Source organism: Hyla sarda, chromosome 7 (assembly GCF_029499605.1).
Source record: "Hyla sarda isolate aHylSar1 chromosome 7, aHylSar1.hap1, whole genome shotgun sequence".
NCBI lineage: Eukaryota > Metazoa > Chordata > Amphibia > Anura > Hylidae > Hyla > Hyla sarda.
Window position 1 is genome coordinate 48,973,572 of NC_079195.1, and position 15,447 is coordinate 48,989,018.

Here is a 15,447-nt window from a genome sequence, read left to right on the forward strand (position 1 = left end):
TGTTTTTTTTTTTTTTTTTTGCTGTTCTGGCACCATAGGGGCTTTCTAAATGCGACATGCCCCCCAAAAACTATTTCAGCAAAATTTGCTTTCCAAAAGCCAAATGTGACTCCTTTTCTTTGTAGAGCATTGTAGTTCTCCCGCAGAGCATTTTACGTCCTAACATGGGGTATTTCCACTCAGAAGAGATGGGGTTACAAATTTTTTTTTTTTGCTGGGGGGGGGCATTTTCTCCCATTACCCTTTGAAAAAATGGTAAATTTGAGGAAAGAACTGCACTTTAGTGAATAAAAAAAAAAATTAATTTACACATCCGACTTTAATGAAAAGTCGTCAAACACCTGTGAGGTTAAGCTCACTGGACCCCTTGTTACGTGCCTTGAGGGGTGTTGTTTCCAAAATAGTGCGCCATGTGGGGGGGTTTTGCTGTTCTGGCACCATAGGGGCTTCCTAAATGTGACATGCCCCCCAAAAATCAGTTCAGCAAAATTCACTCTCCAAAATCCCATTGTCGCTCCTTCCCTTCTCTACTGCGACCGCCGAACACTTTACATCCATATATGAGGTATTTCCTTACTCAAGAGAAATGGGGTCACAAATTTTGGGGGGCTTTTTCTCCTATTTCTCTCTGTAAAAATTTAAAAACTGGGTCTACAAGAACATGCGAGTGTAGAAAATGAAGATTTTGAATTTTCTCCTTCATTTTGCTGCTATTCCTGTGAAACACCTAAAGGGTTAACAAACTTTCTGAATGTAATTTTGAATACTTTGAGGGGTGCAGTTTTTATAATGGAATCACTTATGGGATATTTCTAATATGAAGGCCCTTCAAATCCACTTCAAAACTGAACTGGTCCCGGAAAATTTTGTGAAAAATTAGAAAATTGCTGCTGAACTTTGAAGCCCTCTGATGTCTTCCAAAAGTAAAAACATGTCAACTTTATGATGTCAACATAAAATAGACATATTGTATATGTGAATCAATATAAATTTATTTGGGATGTCTATTTTACTTACAAGCAAACAGCTTCAAAGTTAGAAAACTGCTAAAGTTTCACATTTTTTTTGAAATTTTCATATTTTTCACCAAGAAATTATGCAAGTATCGACGAAAATTTACCACCGTGTTAAAGTAGCATATGTCATGAAAAAATTGTCTCGGAATCAAATTCATAAGTAAAAGCATCCCAGAGTTATAAATGCTTAAAGTGACAGTGGTCAGATGTACAAAAAATGCTCTGGTCCTTAAGGTGAAAATGGGCTTGGTCCTTAAGGGGTTAATGACAGTAACTCTTTAACCATGGGACTTCCTTCTGTGTTATTTGGCTTTGGTTTCCAGTGGCTCCTTTCTTGCACAGTGAGCACAAAAAGCAGAGCTGGTTTCTTCAAAAAACAGCACCACACCTGTCCTCTGTAGCTTCAAATCCTGTGCATCAAATATGTGCTGGATACTGTATGTGTAAATGCACACTTAATGAGATTTTATAAATACCTCTTTAAAGGGGTACTCCAGTTAAGTGTATATATATATATATATATATATATATATATATATATATATATATATTAAACTAGCTGAGTACCGGGGGCTGCCTGGTTTTTCCTACCTTATCCTTGTGGGGAGGAAAAACAAAAGCTTTTGTCCTCATATCTTGTCCTTATATCCTGACCTCATATCCCGACCTCATATCCCGCCCCTGTGTCCCGCCCCCATGTCACTTCCTCATATCCCATCCTCATATCCCGACCTCCTATCTAATCCTCATTTGTAATACTCATATCCCGTCCTCAGGTGGGGCTGATTTGTGGTAAAGATATTGTAAGCTGAAAATAAAAAGGGGTGTGGTTTAAAGGGTGGGCGTGTCTTTGCAAAATGGCGTGTGGCATGCGGGGAGGGTGTGGCTTGCCAGTGACTGATGCATTCACCAGGAGCTGCAGAGCGGAGCTTGTGGAGTAAGGTACCAGAATTCCTATATACTTGCAGGGGATTTTAAACAAAATCCCCATCCTTCACATATGGGGGTAGGTTAGGGGTTAATTTAACTATTATTTATTTTTATTTGACATATAAGCAACATGTGTCCAAGTATTAGCGAAATTTCTCTAGCCATTACAGAAGTTCTGCTGAAAAATACATTTCCCATAGATTTGAATTGGGCTTTAAACAAAAACCCCAACCCTCACAAATGGGGGTGAGTAAGGGTTAAATTACCTATCCTATGTTTGTTGTTGACAAATAAGTAACATTTGGCCAAGTTTCATGTTAATATCTTTAGCCGTTTGGAAGTGATGCTGGAATATACACACATACATACAATCATACATACACACATTGAGTTTTATATATATAGACTAGCTGAGTACCCGGCGTTGCTTTTGACTTCAAATCCCATCCCCATATATTGTTGTCATATCCCAACCCCATATCCCGTCCTCATATCCTGTCCTCATACCCCGACCTCCTATCTTGTCCTCCTATCCCATCCTCCTATCTTGACCTCCTATCTCGACCTCCTATCCCGTCCTCCTATCTCGACCTCCTATCCCGTCCTCCTATCTCGACCTCCTATCCCGTCCTCCTATCTCCACCTCCTATCCCGTCCTCCTATCTCAACCCCCTATCCCGTCCTCCTATCTCCACCTCCTATGCCGACCTCCTATCCTGACCTCCGATCTCGACCTCCTATCCCGACCTCCTATCTCCACCTCCTATCTCCACCTCCTATCCCGTCCTCATATCCCGACCTCCTGTCCCGACCATCCTGTCGTCCTATCTTGACCTCCTATCCCGACCTCCTATCTCGACCTCCTATCCCGTCCTCCTATCCTGTCCTCCTATCTCAACCTCCTATCCCGTCCTCCTATCTCAACCCCCTATCCCGTCCTCCTATCTCCACCTCCTATCCTGTCCTCCTATCCCGACCTCCTATCTCCACCTCCTATCCCGTCCTCCTATCCCGACCTCCTATCTCCACCTCCTATCCAGTCCTCCTATCCCGACCTCCAATCCCGACCTCCTATCCAGTCCTCCTATCTCGACCTCCTATTCCGTCCTTCTATCCCATCCTCCTATCCCGTCCTCCTATTTCAACCCCCTATCCCATCCTCGTATCTCAACCTCCTATCCCGACCTCCTATCCCGACCTCCTATCCCCACCTCCTATCCCGACCTCCTATCCCCACCTCCTATCTCCACCTCCTATCTCCACCTCCTATCTCCACCTCCTATCTCCACCTCCTATCTCCGTTCTCCTATCCCGTCCTCCTATCCCGTCCTTCTATCCCGACCAACCCTTCCTCCTATCTTGACCTCCTATCTCGACCTCCTATCTCGACATCCCATCCCGTCCTCATATCCAGACCTGTAATATGTGTACCAGTTATTGAAATATCTCAAGCCATACAGAAGTAATGTGAGAACATACATTTCCCATTGATTTGCATGGGACTTTAAACAAAAACCCTGACCCTCACAAATGTGGGTAGTTAAGGGTTAAATTAACTATCCTATATTTTAAGTGGACATATAAGTAACATGTAACCAAGTATTATCAAAATATCTCCAGCCGTTTGGAAGTTATGCAGTGACATATATTTTCCATAGACTTGTATGGGACTTTAAACATAAACCCTGCCCCTGGCAAATGGGGGTGAGTAAGGGTTAAATCACCTATCCTATGTTTGTTGCTGACATATAAGTAACATGTGTGCCAAGTTTCATTTTAATATCTTTAGCCGTTTGGAAGTTTTTGTGGAACGAACATACATACATACATACATATATATACACACACACACACACACACACACACACGTTGAGTTTTATATATATAGATAAGCTCCAACACCGCCACACTACCTGAATATGTTCTCTGTAAACCATCCTGCCTGATATGCATTGCTCCTGTGGCCCCTGTTGTCTTTTCTGGCTTCTTGATATTCTTTGACATCCTTCCCATCCCTTGCCTACATCTCCCAGCAATCATTCCACCTCTGTCCTGCCAACCAGCTTACTCTCTAAGAGCAGCCCCCACCCTCCTGCTCTGAGCGGCAGAGAAAGGTTCCTTGTCTGATTGGCTATGGCTGCACACTATGAAAAAAACCTCTAAATAAATATAAGGTGTAAGGGAAGTGCTATTTAAGACATAACTTTTAATATATGCTTACTAAAACACACCAATATGTGCCAAGTGATTATACCCACATAGGAATAAAATCATGCGACACAGGATCTGTTAGGATCACCACCCATCTGGTGGATTTATCATGAATCTAATGTGTAAATACACATATTCAGATATGCATCTCTAATAGAAAATATAATTCTCAACGCGTTTCTACTCCAATCAAGAGTGTCCTCAGGAGAATATCAGAATAATAGAGATAATAGAAGTATCACATTTCTAAAAAAACACGGTATTACTGAGTGACCCACGATACGGGGTATCACTCAGAGGGTGTGATCTTTCCCAGCTGTAACAGGAGAATGTCGGCACGACCTAAAAAGAAGAAAACCAACAATACAGTCAGCCCAGTATACAGACTTGCACTAAATGTAGTTTTTGTAGGGCTGAAAGACTCACAGTCCTTGCCGTGGTTCCGGACACTGTCAGCTGGTCTAGGTGCCGATCACAGGATCCCGGGAGGTGCGCAACCCGCAGTGGCGGGGAGCCGGAATGATTCAAACCGGCTGCGATGCGCTCACCTGACAAGGTGAGCGCATCGCAGCCGGTTTGAATCATTCCGGCTCCCCGCCACTGCGGGTTGCGCACCTCCCGGGATCCTGTGATCGGCACCTAGACCAGCTGACAGTGTCCGGAACCACGGCAAGGACTGTGAGTCTTTCAGCCCTACAAAAACTACATTTAGTGCAAGTCTGTATACTGGGCTGACTGTATTGTTGGTTTTCTTCTTTTTAGGTCGTGCCGACATTCTCCTGTTACAGCTGGGAAAGATCACACCCTCTGAGTGATACCCCGTATCGTGGGTCACTCAGTAATACCGTGTTTTTTTTAGAAATGTGATACTTCTATTATCTCTATTATTCTGATATTCTCCTGAGGACACTCTTGATTGGAGTAGAAACGCGTTGAGAATTATATTTTCTATTAGAGATGCATATCTGAATATGTGTATTTACACATTAGATTCATGATAAATCCACCAGATGGGTGGTGATCCTAACAGATCCTGTGTCGCATGATTTTATTCCTATGTGGGTATAATCACTTGGCACATATTGGTGTGTTTTAGTAAGCATATATTAAAAGTTATGTCTTAAATAGCACTTCCCTTACACCTTATATTTATTTAGAGGTTTTTTTCATATTGTTTATGCTGGGAGGCAAATTGACCCCTTGTAGGTCTATACAGTATTTTACATACTGCTTACACTATGGCTGCACACACCTCCCAGCTCTCAGCACTAATAAGAGCATAACATGTGCAGTGCAGGGCAGAAACCACATGGTCTGTGTCTCACATGATGGGATATGGGTTTAGTTCCATGGAGTACCCCTTTAATATTGCTCAATATTTATGAAAAGACAAAGGGGCAGGTTTGCAATTGCAAATATAACAGGATTCTGCCATGATTTACACTGAAATACTGGCTTACTTTATTTGCACTACAGTTTTTATGTGCTTTAGACCCTTTTTTTTAACATTTTTATAGAATATATGTGAAAACAGCAAGTAATGTGCGGCCAATTGTTTTCAATGGGAATGTATGCAGTAGCTAACACTGGTGAAACACGTTGGGAAGCCAGGATATAGTTTAGCCTTATTAAAAGGGGTTAAGTTGCATAAAAATTTGCCAAAAAAACTGGTTGTGCCTTGGATTTCCCCCATATATTTCACTATTTATTTTCCCAAACCTATCGTTCTACTTCAGGTGTATGAGAGGGCTGGGAGGATACATCACAGTGAAATATAGCTGAGCCTTCAAAATGCATGTAATTGTTACATTTAAGGGTTTAAAAACCTGCGTAACAATGAGAATTGTGCAAGAAGATGTTCCGCTGCTGCCTCTGTCTTCTCCGCTTTATAAGAGCTGAAGACCGATGCTTCAGAAATAATTGATATTTTGTACAAATTTCATAGAACCAACCGCATGCATTTGATATTCCCAGACAAATCAATATCAATTGATGATACTTTTTTCAAGTTGTTAAGTGTGCTGGCGAGTAGAATGTATGAGTCTCTTCTCATTGATCTTGTTACCTCTTCAGTTTCCAGGAAAAAATCAAGTTGAACAGAAAATATCAGCATGGTGTCAATTTAGATGTATGAGCCTTGGGTCTAAAGATGTAGTAAAGATCGTTTCCAAATGGAAATTTGGCTGAAGGTTTATGATATGTAGAATGTAGACTTGTTAGATACTAACACTATTTGCCTTTGTGTCTGTTTTCTATACAAATTAGCTCTTCTTTAGAAGAGAAAACTGACTCTCTAGTGCCACCGATAGGTAGCTGCCTTGTAAGTCATTGTCCAACTTTAAAAGAGCCTTGAAACATGACTAAGGATATTCATAAATCCAGACATTGCTAATATACTTAGTCATGTTTTAAAGGGGTACTCCGGTGGAAAACTTTTTTTTATTTTTTTTAATCAACTGGTGCCAGAAAGTTAAATAGATTTGTAAATGACTTCTATGAAAAAAATCTTAATCCTTCCAGTACTTATTAGCTGCTGAATACTATAGAGGAAATTCTTTTATTTTTGGAACACAGTGCTCTCTGCTGACATCACAAGCACAGTGCTCTCTGCTGACATCTCTGTCCATTTTAGGAACTGTCCAGAGCAGCATATGTTTGCAATGGGGATTTTCTCCTACTCTGGACAGTTCTTAAAGGGGTGCTCCACCCCTAGACATCTTATCCCCTATACAAAGGATAGGGGATAAGATGTCTGATCGCGGGGGTCATGCCCCCTCCCATAGACTTGCATTGAGGGGGCGGGGCGTGACATCAAATAGGGACGGAGTCGTGATGTCACAATCTTCCGTTCCCGTGGTCAGGACCCAGACCCTCCAGCGCAGAAACAGGTGGGTGCCGCATGCTATATTGCGGGGGTCCCCAGCGGCAGGACCCCCGCGATCAGACATCTTATCCCCTATCCGTTGGATAGAGGATAAGATGTCTAGGGGTGGAGTACACCTTTAAAATGGACAGAGATGTCAGCAGAGAGCACTGTGCTTATGATTCAGCAGAGAGCTCTGTGTTCCAAAAAGAAAATAATTTACTCTGTAGTATTCAGCAGCTAATAAGTACTGGAAGGATTAAGATTTTTAAATAGAAGTAAATTAAAAATCTGTTTAACATTCTGGCACCATTTAATTTAAAAAGAAAAAGTTTTCCATCGGAGTACCCCTTTAAGGCTGTATTATAGATTGGGCAGGTGGCACTAGAGAGACAATGTTTCTTATGGAAATTAGCTAATTTGCACACTTTTTTTTTCCCATGGAGCATTGCCTGTAAGGCCAATTCATTTCTCCTTAAAGGGGTACTCCGGTGCTTACACATCATCCAAAGGATAGGGGATAAGGTGCCTGATCGCGGGAGTCCCGCAGCTGAGGACGCCCGTGATCATGCACGCGGCACCCCATTTGTAATCAGTCCCCGGAGCGTGTTCGTTCCGGGACTGATTACGGTCGACCGCAGGGCCGGCGGCGTGTGATGTCACGCCTCCGCCCCCGTGTGACGTCACGCTCCGCCCCTCAGTGCAAGCCTACGGGAGGGGGCGTGATTGATTACAAACGGGGTGCCGTGTGCATGATCCCTGGGGTCCCCAGCTGCGGGACTCCCAAGATCAGGCATCTTATCCCCTATCCTTTGGATAGGGGATAAGATGTGTAAGCACCGGAGTACCCCTTTAATTTCAATGGGATTCTGCTGCACTGTGCACATTCTGCTGTGGAAATCCTCATTACATCATCCGCAGAACATGGAACCTGTTTAATGTTTCTGCGGATTTCACTTGATAATGCATTGCCGTCTGTGGAGACGGCACATTTCCTAGCTGTCCTAGTGCTACCACATAGTAAATGTGCAGAATGTGGTACATACACCCCAAGTATTAACACCCAGTAGTCAATGCATTTCTAGTAGAGATAGCAAAGGAACGGCACAACACAGAGTTATAAGAAAAGTTACTCCAGAATTGAGGGGGGGGGGTTATATTTAGAGGTTTTTTCGAAACTTAGGATAGACAATGAATATTAGATTGGCTGGCTTCTGAATCCTAACACCACTGCTGATCAGCTGATCGATTTGGCATAGCGCCATATGTTAAGTTGTGGCTGCATTTAGAATTGCAGCTCGTCCTATTGAAGTGAATGCAATTTCAGGTATAGCTGCTTCCAAATGTACCTGGTAGGAGATGCAGAGACAAGGTTCTGATCTGATATGGATGATATTTTCTCGGGAAAATCCTGAAAAACCCCTTTATATCTTCAATGTCACCTGTACAACCTACTTTTTTTTTCTGCCATCTTGCTATTAGAAGATTTTCCATTAAAATAAAATCCAGAAATGACAGTGTCAGTGGCTTTGTTTTTTCTTTATAATACGTCTTTTGATCATGTGGCCTTTATGTTTCAGTTGCTGTAACACGCTCTGCTTTGTGGCCTTCTTTTTCCTTCTGGAATGACATAAACAATATCGCTAGTAATAAACAGTTTTCTGCCTAATGAGCGGCCTTAAAGGGGTACTCCGCTGCTCAAGTTTGGAACAAACTGTTCCGAACGCTGGAGCCGGTGCCGGGAGCTTGTCACGTCATAGCCCCGCCCCATCATGATGTCATGCCCCACCCCCTCAATGCAAGTCTATGGGAAGGGGGCGTGACAGTCGCCACGCCCCCTCCCATAGACTTGCATTGAGGGGGCGGGGCTATGACGCCACGAGCTCTTAGCACCAGCGTTCGGAACAGTTCCAAACACTGAGCAGCGGAGTAACCCTTTAAGGCATCTTCACATGCATAAGTTAATTATAATTTAACAACATAGTTTCTAGTAAGGATGGACCAATATTGATTTTTTGGGGCCGACACCGATACAGATAATCTGTGACCTTTCAGGCCGATAAGTTATCGGCTATTTCTCTATCCCCCCCCCCCCTGCCCCGCAAAAGCCCTTGCAGATCAATTATTTAAAGCGGGTGCATTAAATCAGTGAACTGCAGTGGCTTTTGCAGGGCCAGAGACCGTCGCCGCCCCCCACTTCTCTCCACCTGCCTGTCCTGGGGTCCTCCTGAGTCCAGCCACCGCCGCTGCCCCATTGCCTCCCCCATCCCCGGTTTTATAATTACCTGTTCCCGGGGTCCGCGATACTTCTGGCTCCAGCGGCGTTCTGCGTTGTCATTGCGCAGCGCACAGCAACAGCGCAGGACACCGCAGGAGCCAGAAGTAGCGCCGACCCCAGGAACAAGTAATTATAAAACCGGGGATGGGGGAGGCAATGGGGCAGCGGCGGTCGTCTCTGGCCGGGAGGCGGGGCATTATCGGCATATTGGCAAGGTTATTACCGATAATGTCAAAAATCGTGAATATTGGCCGATAATATCGGCCAAACCGATAATCGGTCGATCCCTAGTTTGTAGGATGGGGATGTTTTGGTTTAAATCTCTGAACTTTATACAAAAGGGATTTTCCTATAAGACTTGGGTCTGCTTTCCATTAAACTTTACCTGCTGATTTTGTGATATGCTGCCAGTGTGGAAAGAAAAAAAATAAAAATAATAAAGAGGAATCAAAGGGATAATCATTTATGACAATTGTAATAAACGTAACCATTGGGATATTATTTTTTATTTATTTTATTATTTGTATTTATTTGCCAGCAGATTATTCTCCAATCCTCCGATCAATTTGTCTGTCAGGCATGCCGTGAGGTGGAAGAGGCCAGCAAAAGCAATTTAGTTCTCCACCATTCAAAACACGAATGCTTTAGGAAACCTTGTCACACATTATTCCTTCATATTAGAAGTGCAGTTTATATAGGACGGTCAAATTATAAGGGCGCAATAGATATCAATCAGCTGTCCTCCTGGAACGTCTGCACTATTCATATCCATAATATATCTCCGTGTAAGAATGGCGACCAATTTAGATTGCCTTTTTTTTTTTGTTCTTCTTATTCTCATTATTACTCTAGATCCACCCCCCTCTGACAATGGGGCCTTTTGTTTGGCTTGTTCATTAAACGATTGAATGTGCATTTTAATTGATTGTACCCAAGTGACATCACGCTGAAACATCTCGCTTATGAACATTATTGACCCAGCCTTAAATTTAATTAAGCTATGATTTTCCTCCGCTATATGCTTCCCCCGTTTGACAAACATTTCACAAGTGATGCTTAAATTAAATATTTTGCAGAGGTGACACGCGCATAATCTATGTATTGCCGGTATACAAGGTACGTCTTAAATTGCTGCATTATCTGTGTGAGCGTTCTGCCATAATTTATTTCTGAAGCTAAGTGTGATTGTGTCATAAAAAAAGAAAAAACTACAGATTAAATAGGTGGAGGAAGAACCCCCCTACCGCCTACTTGTGTCTTACTCTAGTTAAACAGCTCCTGAACGGCACCTTATGAAAAAGATACTTGGGGGGAATTAACAATAACTGTCTTTCATAGGGCAAATTTAGATGGACAGACTTTAAATATGCCATATTTATGACAAAGGTTTAGGTTTTTTGTTAAACCTGGCTTAACTTTTAGACTAGGTTATTGTTGCAAGATGAAATTAGAGTAACAGGTGGAGCACTCAGCGCTCTCTTCTATCCAGGGTTCCTTTATTTCGAGTAAAATCCAGTGAACTTCATATAAAGTAGGGATTCTCAGGCGCTGACAGGAACAAAGAGGCTTCAGGTAGGTGGGTTCAGGTATAAAAAGCTTTATTCAGCCAAGATGCAATGCATTTCACTGCGCAGGCGCAGCTTCCTCAGGCAACAGATGCCTGAGGAAGCTGCGCCTGCGCAGTGAAACGCGTTGCATCTTGGCTGAATAAATCTTTTTATACCTGAACCCACCTACCTGAAATATAAAGAAAAATTCCAACCAATGAAAACAATATAGCTTACACTATTGGAATGAATGGGGGTGCCTAAAACTTAACTTTTACTCAAGTCTCTTAAAAACACACTAAAGTCAAAGTGCATATAACAATGCCATCACCATAAACCATAAGAAAAAATACCATATTTCATACCACTATTGAGTGGTTTTTTGTATCCACAATATTAATTGCACAGGCCCTACGCTCTCAGGGAGAGCACAGTACGGCTCCCCGCCACTGCGGGTTTGTGCTCCATCTGATTCTTTATACCGGTCATGCGGCGGGCAACTGTGAATGAAAACTAAACCGGGAATGTCCGGAATGCCACATCTGATTGCCGCTGACATAAAAAATACTCTACACACCGTGTAATGAGCATCTGACAAAGGGTGCTTTTTTATCTCTTTCTTATAGGAGGCACTGTGTATCGGGTGCCACTATAGTAATATTTCATGCTTTCAGATTATAACTATAATATTCATATGCCGTTTGTGCTAGTCCCCTGATGATGCTCAATATCTAAGCAGAAACGCGTAGGGCATGTGCAATTAATATTGTGGATACAAAAAAACTTTCAATAGTGGTATGAAATATGGTATTTTTTCTTATGGTTTATGGTGATGGCATTGTTATATGCACTTTGATTTTGTTGTGTTTTTAAGAGACTTGAGTAAAAGTTACGTTTTAGGCACCCCCATTCTTTCCAATAGTGTAAGGTATATTGTTTTCATTGGTTGGAATTTTTCTTTATATTTAATGCTGGGAGGAATGAGCCCCTTGCAGGCCTGTTTACATTCAATTGCAAACAATCCCCACCTACCTGAAGCCTCTTTGTTCCTGTCAGCGCCTGAGAATTCCTACTTTATACGAAGTTCACTGGATTTTACAAGCTTTTATGGGAAGGCTGCAGACGAACACAATAATCCTTGCTTCCACACGTGCTGACCATTGTTGTGTATGTCGGTACACAACCGGAGCGGGTAAGAGACCATCTGTGCCCCTGTCCTTGTCCGGCATTAGCACGTGTGATCCTCCACATGGAGCGCCTCTGCTCTGTGTTTTTATTTCGAGTAGTAATAAGTACGTACTGGAACTGGGAACGTTGCTACAGCCGTTTTGTAGGAACAGGCACTTCTTCCGGCCTCCCTTGGAAGCCGAAAGAAGTACCTGACGGCTATCTTTCTGCTTTGCCAGTATGTAAGTTTTTACTACTTAAAATAAAGAACTCCTGAAAAGAAGAGATTGGTAAGTGCTCTGCCTTATACTCCCCCGGAGGCCGGACGAAGTACCATTTGGTATGAAGCGGCTGCCACCAGGGGTCAAGTCCTGGAAAAAAAAGTGTGGCAACTCACCCAAGATTTCTAATGACTAAGCTTAAACTTGACATTCTGCACGTTCCAGGCCACAGGCATACAGCTGCCTACGGTTTATAAGAGTTTAGTAATGGGGCAAGACCTATTGCTCAGTCACAGATTTTTATATTGTATTATCCTACTAGGGGGCTGTTCACCATTTAAACTTACGCTTAGAATATACAAAAAGGGTTGCCAACACATACTCTGGTGTACTGGCAGTGGTCTATTTCACTTTAATGGCCTACACGTAGTCAACTAGTCACTAAGTTTTAGTCCATTTCCTTCATGTACTGTATATGTTTACCCTTACAGCACTGTAAAGCATAGCAAACCACACTTTTTAGTTACACTAAGTAAACATATACATGCAGAAAATGGACTAAACATAGACACTAGCCCTTGACTATGTTTAACCTGTGTAGAAGTAAAAAAAGAAAGGCCTAGAAGAGGCGCCTAGTGCATTACCCTAAAAAAGGAGGAGGAGAGGGAGATGGACCCCACTGTTAAGTGGGGAAAGTCGGAGACCCTATAAAGTGGCCGCTCACCTTGACAATTACGCATATAACCTCATGCAGAGGTACAATGGAAGTGGATCCCGTGCAAGCGCAGAGGTCCCAGGAAGTATCCAAAGGAAATCTTGTAGTGGATCTCAATAGACAGTGAAGAAAATGACCTTTGGAATAGGCACCCAGGTGTCCAAGGAAATCTCAAAACCAAGTCAGGGATGTGAAATAAAAGCTTGTTTATTAAATAAATAAAACAATAACATGTTTTGGTGTAGCAACCCTTTCTTCAGATTGGTTAAGTGCATCACTTTACTAATCTGAAGAAGGTGTTGCTACACCCCGAAACGTGTTATTGTTTTATTTATTTAATAAACAAGCTACTTTTATTTCACATCCCATGGTTGTGAGATTTCCTTGGACACCTGGGCGCCTATTCCAAAGGTCATTTTCTTCACTGTCTATTGATTATGTTTAGGCCACTAAAGTAAATGGGGGCATTGCCACTACACTGCAGTATATCTCTGTTTGACAAAATATATACCCTAAGTATAAGGTTAAATCATGATGTGAATATATAGGACAATGTTTCCCAACCAGAGTGCCTCCATGTGTTGCCAAACTACAACTCCCAGAATGCCCGGACAGCGAAAGGCTGTCCAGGCATGTTGGGAGTTGTAGTTTTGAAATAATCTATAGGCACCCTGGTTGGGAAACACTGATATATAACCATATATAGTAGTCAGAGAAGGAGAGATCAGAGGTAACTACTGCCCCCTACCACCACTTCTACAAATATTCCCACATACAGTGACCATATAATGGTAGATATCAGCTGCACACGGGCTCTGCAGGCCATATAAGCGATTACATACAGTTACATCAGGTGACTCGCACGTGGCGTCTTCTCTGATCAGAGTCAGTTACTTTCCTTTTTCTCCTCCATCTGGCCCAGAATGTCATGACGATTAATTCCAGCCACAACTTGTCCCCACAGAACCTGCAAGACAAACATTTTAGGCTTTGCACTTTTCCAGCACCTATAATGCCCCAAACAGTAATAATGCCCCCCTTGTAGAGATTACCAGCCCTCCTGTATAGCCTCTATATGGCAGTAGGCCCCGACAGAAGTTAGTTACCATCATATTCCGACTCCACAGTAGTGGCTGTTCTGCTTCTCATTGGTGGGTAGCGGAGGGCCCAGTGTATTCTAGCAGATGTGACTGTCTCAGCATGTCTACTCCCAGCAGCCATTGCCCTGTTAAAGTGGGTGGCTGCATTCTTATGTGGTGGTGGCGGCCCTGGGTGACTGTCACTCAAGAGTGCACACTGTAACAAATTACCTTTCTGATAACAAACTGTAACAAACCCTTCATAGAATTAAGGGCACAGACCATTTTGGCCTTGAAGACACAGAAAGTTTACTTTTTTTGTGTTTGGATTTTTTCCTCCTCACTTTCTAAGATCTATAGTTCATTTCACCATCCACAGACCCATATGAGGCTTGTTTTTGCAAGACCAATTGTACTATGTAAGGAAATCTATGGCACAACCAAAAAATATATAATTTGTGCGGGAAATTGAAGTATATTTGGAGTGCAATTTATGGTAAAAATTATATGCCATCTTTCTTTTGTGGATCAATATGATTAATATGATACCCATGCTTACATGCTTTTCTATTATTGAACTGCTTTTTAAAAAAAAAAGTCAAGCATTCAAAAAAATAAAAAAATATTCTGACCCCTAAAACTTCTTTAATTTTCCCTATACGGGGCTGTATGAGGGATCTGTAGTGTTCATCAGTTCCAATTTTGCACATAAAAGACTTTTTGATCACTTTTATATTCAATTTATTCTGGGTTGTGATGTGGACATTAGCATTATTTTACATTTACGCGGTTCACCATATGGGATCATAAATTTTATATTTTAATAGTTTGGATATTTTCACATGCAGTAATACCAAATATGCAGGGTTTTTTATTTCTTTATTTCTTGTTATTTAACCCCTTCCCGCAGAATGTCATATATAAACGCCGGGTTGTGCAGTGCGTTCGCGCATCCCGGCGTTTATAAATGACATTCAGTTAACCCGGCGATGCGCAGCATCGCACGGGTTAACTGGCAGAAGTCCCGCTGTTTCCAGCAGGGGACAACTTCTGCTTCACCCCCAGGACCATCAATTAATGGTCCTGGTCAGCGATCACTGTGATTGGTCCCTGTGGACCAATCACAGTGATCTGGGGTGAAAGTTCAGATCCCCCGCACTGCCCGCCCCTGGAAGTCGGGCAGAACGGGGGACGAAGCGCTGCAGGGGCTCGCGGGGACCTGCGGCATTCGGGGGGAACACGTGGGGACCGGCGGACTTACCTGATCCAGCGGCGGGACCGAGGAGCAGCGCGGGACCGGCCACGTGGAGGAGCAGCGACGGGTAAGTATGTGGTCCTCAGAGGCAGCAGTGAAGATCTTCACTGCTGCTTCTAGGAGTCTGAAAACTACAACTCCCAGCATGCCTAGACAGCCTTTGGC

The 15,447-nt window shown here is 42.8% G+C and overlaps 1 protein-coding gene across 3 annotated transcripts in view; it reads left to right on the forward strand.

Annotated features, from left to right (window-relative positions):
* The window catches only part of MGMT (O-6-methylguanine-DNA methyltransferase), a 453,528-nt gene that overhangs the window by 89,341 nt on the left and 348,740 nt on the right, over positions 1 to 15,447 (forward strand). The window lies entirely within an intron of this gene.